We start from the raw sequence: 8,810 nt of genomic DNA, 5'->3' as shown, positions 1-8,810 counted from the left end.
ATTTTATTTTCACAGAAAAATCAGATATATTTCTTTTAAAACTGTGCTATAATTAAGCTTTTCTCCATTATTTTGATATTAATGAAGATTACCATAAAAACTACTGGCTTTTCCAGCTGTAAATGTAGGACAGAAATCAAGGAATAGGAGAGAGGGACTCTACAAGAGGTAGGCTGCGTTTTTATAAAGCCAAACATCTAGCTTTATAAGATTACACTATGTGGTGAAAATTCTGTTTCCTATTGTTTTACTACTTGTAGACAAGTAAACAAACAAACAAAAATGCTCTTGGGCTAAATTTTTATTTTCGGCTAGATGGATGGCAGGCCCAGAAGCACATCACAGGTAAAACTCTTGAAACATCTGTTTCAGACAATTTCTGGAAAAATATATATACTTTCTGGCCTATAAATTATTCATGATATTTTTCCATATTTGCTACTGATTTCCTAGTAATATGTTAAATGTAAGTAAATAGGAATAGCATAAATATTGCCAATACATTTAAGAGTTTTAATTTTAACTTTAATTCTTACTTGCTTTTAGATGCTATCTTCTGTGTTAGGTGCCGGCCCCTAATCTGGTGTCGATTTACTTGGCTGAGGAGTTATGTAAAATTATCCAACTGATATAGGCCAGGTGTTCACAGCTCTTTATGCATCAGAGACTACACTGAAAGCTTTCCAAGAGTAGGTGGCTGTGACCTATAGCAAGCATGACAAAGACAGCACCTGGGCCTATTTGCAGTGTCCCTTAGGCAAGTTATCTCCACAAATTCACCAACCTCCTCCAAGCCCCCTGCCCCCCATCCTAGTCACATTCCCTCTCCCCAGTCACCTGAAAGAACTGTCTTTGACCCCCTCCTGCATTGAAATGGAGAGTTTGCAGCAGCACAATGGCCTCACACTCTTCTACTTCCACTGCCCAGCGCCATCCTTGCTGCTTCTGCATCTGTCACCTCCTACATCTCTAGCTAATCTGAGTGGTACAAAGCACCTAGAACCTCAGAAAATGACTTTTCGAAGCTTTCCAACCTCAGCTCTATATGTCACAGAAAACAGTACATTTGCCATCTTCAACAGTGTTATTTTTAAAACCTCTCTTGCTCTTCCTCTCATTCTTTTCTTTTTATGTTGTTTCTAATTCTTGTTTCTTGGTTATTCTTTTCAAGAAGGGAGAAGAGGTAGGTTGAAAACCAACTGGAAGATATTGGAGAAGGAAAGGAGACCCGCTAGAGGAGGGTACAAGAGGAAGATGATCAGTATTAGTTTTGGAACAAGGCCGCTGCTTCTAGATAGAAATTATTTGTTTGGTGTAGGAATGTGTAGCTGCAATCACGGAGCCACCAAGTGGCCAGAATCTTAGCAATGTGCTTCCTAGCTCTGGCAGCCAGCATTCCTGTCCTTCTGTCACTCACAGCTCTAGTGCCTTCATATGAAGGTTGCTCAGAAATGAGTTGAAGAAGTACAGGCAATTGTTATGGGTTGAAATATGTTGAAGCCCTAACCCCCAGTATCTCAGAGTACGACCTTATTTAGAAATAGGGTCACTGCAGATGTAATTAGTTAAGATGAGCTCATACTGGATTAGGGTGGACCTGTAACCCAATACGACTGGCGTTCTTATTAAAAGGGGAAATTTGTATACGAACACACACAGACAAGAAGAATACCACATGAAGTTTGGAGTTATGCTGTCATAAGCCAAGGAACTATCAGAAGCCAGAAGAGAGGCTTGGAACAATCCTTCCCTGTGCCTTCAGAGGAATTAAGGCCCTGCTGACACCTTGATCTCAGATTTCCAGTTTCCAGAACCGTGAGACAATAGATTTTTGTTGTTTAAACCACTCAGTCTGCGGTAATTTGTTAAAAGACAGGCCAAGCAAACTAATACAACAATATAGCGATGATGGAGCTGTCCTGCTCTTGACTAGAATCTCCCTGGAGGGGTGCAGCTTTGATGTAGTTAAGAAATGTGCACCATCCAATCCAAACACCTAGAATGAAACCCATGTGTATTGATAATAGATATATACATGTAAGGACATAAATGAAAACACACTGCAACAATTTCTAAGAAACTCCATGAAAATAATAATTGCTGAAGCTACTTGTTATGGTTATCATAACCAAATGATAAAAACCTGTGGTCACTCTTGGGCTTCTTAAATGTCAGCAGGTCTGTGTCTCCACCTACCAGGGCAATTCCAGGAGCTGAGCACTGCCGGTCACCTCCTTCTATAATTCAGCTCAACCAACATTTATTGACATGACTATGTATCAAGAATTCTAAGCAATGGCAGTTAAATAAAGCATCAGACACAATCCCAGTCCTTAAGCAGCTTATTGTATAGTAACTAATAAGGCAGAATTCTGGAAGAATCTTTCATCTATTAACCTATAGGGCATTCTGTCCATTTACACCCAGGAATGTTCAAGACTCTTAGTACAGGTGATGGAAACACAACTCAAGCTGGCTTAAACAAACACACAAATAAAACCCTGTGTTTTTTGAGGGTGAGAATATGACTTAGTCAATGTATTAGTCAGGGTTCTCCAGAGAAACAGAATCAACAGAAGACAGAGAAAAGGAGAGAGAAGAGGTAGGGGAAGGGTGGAGGAAGGGAAGGAGAGACAGACAGAGAGAAGAGATTTCTTTAAGGACTTTGCTCACGTGATTGTGAGGGTAATTTTTAGGGCAGGCTGGCAGGCTGGAAAATGAGGTAAGACCTGATGTTGTAGTCTTCAGTCTGAATTCTGCAGGGCAGCAGTCTGGAAACTCAAGCAGTGTTTCTATGTTGTAGTCTTGAGGAGAATTCCTTCTTGGGAAATCTATCTTTGTTCTTAAGGTTTTCAGCTGATTGGATGAGGCCTACCTACATTCTGGAGGGTAATCTGCTTTACCCAAAGTCTGGTGATTTAAATGTTAATCACATCTAAAAAATACATTCACATAAACGCCTACACTGGTGTCTGACTAAACAACTGGGCACCACAGCTTAGGCAAGTTGACACATAAAGTTACCCACCACAGGCAGAGTAGAATCCATGGAGTGCCCCAAAGTTATCAGGAACCCACCCCTCCCCATCTTCCTTGGTGAAGGCTTTGGCTGGCTCATCTTCCAGTTCATGCCCTGCTGAACCAATCACTGTGGCTGAGGGAATGCAATGCCCTGACTAGGGTAGAGAATGGGGAGAGAGGCTGTTGTGTTTCAGAAGGGATGCTGAGCAGGCATCAGGAGCTGTTTAACTAGAAGGATCTCACCAACCAAGGGTACGGGGTAGGGGAGTGTGGTTTTGAAGGAAAAGGAAACATTCTGGGCAAATCCAGTCCTTGGGTACTTAAAGATGGGAAGAAGAAGGGAGACAGAAGAGACCCTTTGGGAGAAACGAAGGGTTCTGGCTGGAATGTCCTATACGCTCCTGCCACTGATGTGGGCCGTTATATCAGTGGTCACACCAGAGACCATATGCAACGAATAGGCTTATATCACATTAGCTTGATCTACGCTACCTTTGAATCTCACGAAATTTTCCTTTGAGGAAAATTTAGTTTTTCTCATTGACTTAAAGTCAGTAATTTCTGCTCCTCTGAGCACAGAATTGCTTTTAATTATAAATGCATGACATTTAAAATTATTTAAATACAAATATTTTTACACCAAGGGGTGTGGAATGCGGGGTGTGGGATGTGGGGATGGAAGCAATGAATTTTTTTCCTGTGCAGAAACCCTGCTGGAAAAATATTTTCCCTTAGTCACCGTTCCGAAAATCATCCCTCTCAGGGATGCTTGTTATTTAAAATTAAATGGAATTGGCATTTAGAGATTTTTGAATAATTTAGCTGGACTTGTTTCAGTGATTACATAATGTTTGCAAATGGGTCAAGGTCCCAGTCACATCGGGGAATTAATAAACGTATCTGTTTATGTGGCCATTATTCATCTGCCTCCCCCCACCCTCATCTGCTTCCACCACCAATGGCTGCTACCCCTACTCCTCTCCACACTGGACGCTCCTTGAGGACAAAAACGACCTTTATTTATCTCCCTCCCGGTGTGGTCTCTGACATATGGAGTTTACTGCATCAGTGTGTGTTGAGTTGCACTAAACATTGGTATCCGGGGAGCCTGGGCTCTTAGGAAGGTAGAGAGTTCTGTGGAGTCTCAGTGAACAAAGCTCCTTTAGAACAAAAGTCAACAACGTTATAACAACGACAGCTCTACAAATTTCTAGATGCACAGCTGCAACTGTTGGCAGCTGCGTACAACAAAAATCTTACCTGCAGCTAATGTCTGTCAAATATTGGAAACCAACTGTAGGCAAAATCTGAAGTATGTTTTCTATATCCTCACTCTTCACCTTTTAAAAAAAAATTCTCTTTTTAAACAACTCTCCCAACCATCCTTCTCTTTTCCATGTTCAAATCTCCCCTACCCTCTTCATTCCCTCCTCCTATCGAAATAGGAAAGGACCTCACTTTAATCATTTTTACTTGTAAATTAATCAACTGATTATAATAATGAATTTCATTTGAATTTTTTCTCTATTATAAAATGAAAGAATGTGTTACACTCTGAAAGGAAAGCCAGGTATGAATAAGCAGATGGCGACAGTCCTCCTGTCCATCTACCGGTGCCTCCTTCCTTCTCTCCCTTCCTTTCTGCTTTCCTTCTTGGGGAAAGGGTGGGCGCAGACAGGGTTACTCTGAAGACCAACCCTAGCAGTACACTGATTTTTTTTTTTTAATAAATTTATTTATTTATTTTATTTTGGGCTGTGTTGGGTCTTCGTTGCCGCAAGCAGGCTTTCTCTAGTTGTGGCGAGCGAGGGCTACACTTCGTTGTGGAGCACGGGCCTCTCATTGCAGTGGCTTCCCTTGCTGCGGAGCACGGGCTCTAGGCGCATGGGCTTCAGTAGTTGTGGCACATGGGCTCAGTAGCTGTGGCTCGCGGGCTCTAGAGCACAGGCTCATTAGTTGTGACACACGGGCTTAGTTGCTCTGTGGCACGTGGGATCTTCCTGGACCAGGGCTCGAACCCATGTCCCCTGCATTGGCAGGCAGATTCTTAACCGCTGCACCACCAGGGAAGTCCCCAGTACACTGATTTTAATTCTTTGAGGGTGACTAGAGGGAATCAAATAGAAAAGGTGGCTATGGTCTTTTTCTACCTCAAACACCTACTTTCGGGACCTGAACAGGGCTATGGATGATGATGATCCATCCTCTCTACAGAGGGTAAGTCCACCTTGTACCCTAGCCACTTTAGGCAAATAGTCCCTTCCCTGGACTTTTTCTTTCTTTTGAGCACAGGACAGTCCCCTCTCTCAAATTTAACCCTACTCCTTCCATCCATGAACTTTAACAAAAACTACTATGGGCCAACTCAGTTGGACCTACATTGTTAGGAGTTTGCAAACTTTATTGCTAATCTGAATACAACCCTGCAAGATAGGTTAATATTGTTTCCATTTTACATTTGAGAGTCCCAGAGGCTAGGAAACATCCCAAGATCACAGCACTAAGTGGCCAAGTCTAGAAGCTTGAGTCTTGCAGCTCCAAAGCCCATGTCTACTCCCAGATGTGTTTTAATGTCATGTGGCACTCTGGCATTCATTTTTAAAAAACTGACGATATTTTTATTCTGCTGCCTCCCTAACCTGACATCTTGGATCACAGCCTCATGCCTCCTATGTTATTTCTGCGCTCACTTGAATGTCTCTGGGGTACTTCACATTCCACCTGATCAAAACTGAATTTAAAACTGCTCCTATGTTCCCAGTCTTTAATTCAATCAACTCAGATTCTTAAACCAGAAACCTAGGACCCCTGACTTTTCCCTTTTCCTCACTCTCTTTTTAAAAAACTGGTCACCAAGTCCTACAGATTCTTTCTCCCACAAACACATACATACATACACATACAGTGCAGACCTACTCCTGGACTCTCATTTTTCATTTTGTAAGAGTTCTAACTGTTCTCTCTTTCAAACCTCCACGTTGCCATCAAAATACGTTTTTTTCTAAAATACGTATTTGGTCAGAATTCCTTAGCCTGGCATAGATGGCCCTGTCTTCCTCCCATCCCTATTCCCTATCACAACCCTGACTCCTTGGCCCATTCCCAAACTACTACGTCCTTTGAATCCATGCTTTCACACCTGCTGAACCTTCATTTTCTTTTTCCACGTGGCCACCCCTATTCACACACCAACCCCAAGTTCAAATGTCATTCCTATACACCCACCAAACCCAAGTTCAAATGCTATAAAGCCCTGCTTAACTTCTCTGGGATACTTGGTCCTCTTGCACTTCTACAGCTGCCGATACATACCTTGATGATAAGAACACATACCTTTGTACTTGGGGTGTCTGCTGACAGTGTACCTCTCGCCCCCACTAGAAGGAGAACTCTACCTGGGCAGAGATCTAGTATCATCTGTGCTTGGAATGCAGATATCTCACACCGTTTCTGGCGTGTGATAGATCCTCAGTAAATATCGTTGGGCTGAGCTTAACTGAAGTGTATCTGAGGAATGAGGGGCCCATAGCACCTACCTTCCAGACTGAGAATGTGATTTAAATATCTACTCACAATTAAGCTGAGGCCTGAGTAAAATAAGCAAGATTTCAACATTTGTCTTTTCTGTCTGTGACCTCACCTTTTTTTGGTTCCCTTTTCCTATCAGTAACAGCCTCTATTCCCATTTTTTTAAAAAAACTTTTCTTTTTATTTTTGGCTGAGTTGGGTCTTCGTTGCTGCACACTGTCTTTCTCTAGTTGCGGCAAGCGGGGGCTACTCTTTGTTGCGGTGCGCCGGCTTCTCGTTGCGGTGGCTTCTCTTGTTGCGGAGCACGGGCTCTAGGCACACGGGCTTCAGTAGCTGTGGTGCGCGGGCTTCAGTAGTTGTGGCGAGTAGGCTCAGTAGTTATGGCTCACGGGCTCTAGAGCGCAGGTTCAGTAGTCGTGGCGCACGGGCTTAGTTGCTCTGCAGCATGTGGGATCTTCCCGGACTAGGGATTGAATCCGTGTCCCCTGCATTGGCAGGCGGATTCTTAACCACTGCACCACCAGGGAAGTTCCTCTCTTCCCATTTTAGATTCCCAGTGACCTCATACATTTTTTGCTCTGTCCCTTTCCCCAAATCAGGAAGGATCTAGAATCATCACTTGTATACCAACGGCAACTCCCAGCTCTGCTACACACTAGCTGGGATCCTGGGCAAGCTCTTAACCTGCCTGAAATTGGTTCCTCATTTACAACATGGAGATGATAGTACCTGCCTCCTATGGTTGCCACAGAGATGCAGTAAGAAATTCTAAGTATTAGCACAATCCCAGACACACAATAATGGCTCAATTAATGTTAAATGAAAACTGTCTTATTTACACTTATATGCTAGTTCTTCCTAATGCATTTACTTCAAAAAATGCTATTCAATTGTGGGATGAATTATCTCTAATTAAAGAAACCTACTTGTTCAACTGTATCTACTGATAACTTCCTTAGTGTCTTTCTTCATACCTAGGAACTCAGGAAGAAAGACTGGATCCCAGCACTGGGGAGTTGGATTTCCCACCTCTGTGATAAGGGCAGCAGTATAAGGGTCTACACATGAAGCGCTTCCAGAGTTTAGAGGAGGGTACCTGGCACAGCCTAGTGAGGGGTGCTGAGGGCTCAAAGAAGTGGTCCACCGGGGCTGACATCAGTCAGATGAGGGCAATCTTGTCAGAGGAAACAGGAGCAAAGGGACAGAAGTCAGACAGGGTTTGATGGGAGAGGATACATGACAAGTCATTTGGTTCAGCTGTACCTTGGGTATGTGTAGGAGGGGGTGAGTTGGAAAGATGAGTCTAGAAAGATAAGCAAGTGGCCAAATCCTCAGCAGTAATAGCAAGTGGGTGGGGAAGGTGTGGGTTGGTGTTCTTCTAGCCCAGTAAATCTCAACTGTGTTTTGCATATTGGAATCACTGGGAGCTTTTAAAAATACCAAAACCTGGGTCCCCAGACAATTACATATAAATCAGTATGGGGGTACTGAAGCATCATTTTTTTACAGCTCCCAAAGTGATTCTAGTATGCAGCCAAAATTGAGAACTGCTGTATAATCTGGCCCCTGAAATCACACTAACCCAAATTTGGCTGCAAAGGGTAACTTAATGTAATTATGGACCTTTAGAACTGGAGGGAAACTGAAAGCACATCTGATCCTACCCCTGTATTTGCTTAATTAATTTATGAATTTCTTATTGTGGTAAAATACACATAACATAAAATTGATCATTTTAACCATTTTCAGGTGTACAGTTTAGTGGCATTAAGTACACTCACATTATTGTGCAACCATCTTCATCACCATCCATCTCCAGAATTTTTCATTATCTCCAAGTGCAACTCTATGTCCACTAAACACTAATTCCCCCTTCCTCACCATAGCGAGGCTGAGGTGGACTTTCAGAGATGTTCTTTGTTGGGGGTGAAGGGAATGGCCTTTGATTTTGACCAGTCATTGGACACAAGGGTGCTACAGAAGGGGCTGTGACTGAGGGCGAGGCAGCTCTCTTCAGCCCAAGCAGTTCTAAAGAAGGCAGATAGCTGAAGGCTGTCGGCTACCAGCACTTCTGGCATTTGGAGAAATAAAGCCTTCATTCCTAGAAGGCGACCTGAGTGACATATCGCATCAACTACCACATCGCAAAGAGGTCTCCTCTTGCTTGCTTTGGCCTCGTGGTGCTGGGGCGCCACTGGCACTTTACTATAATTTAGAGAGGAATCTAAGGTATCCAGGAATCCCCAGCCTATTCTCTCTAG

The sequence above is a fragment of the Hyperoodon ampullatus genome (genome assembly GCF_949752795.1).
Source record: "Hyperoodon ampullatus genome assembly, chromosome: 8".
Classification (NCBI taxonomy): Eukaryota; Metazoa; Chordata; class Mammalia; order Artiodactyla; family Ziphiidae; genus Hyperoodon; species Hyperoodon ampullatus.
Note: the sequence above shows the minus strand (reverse complement) of the source record.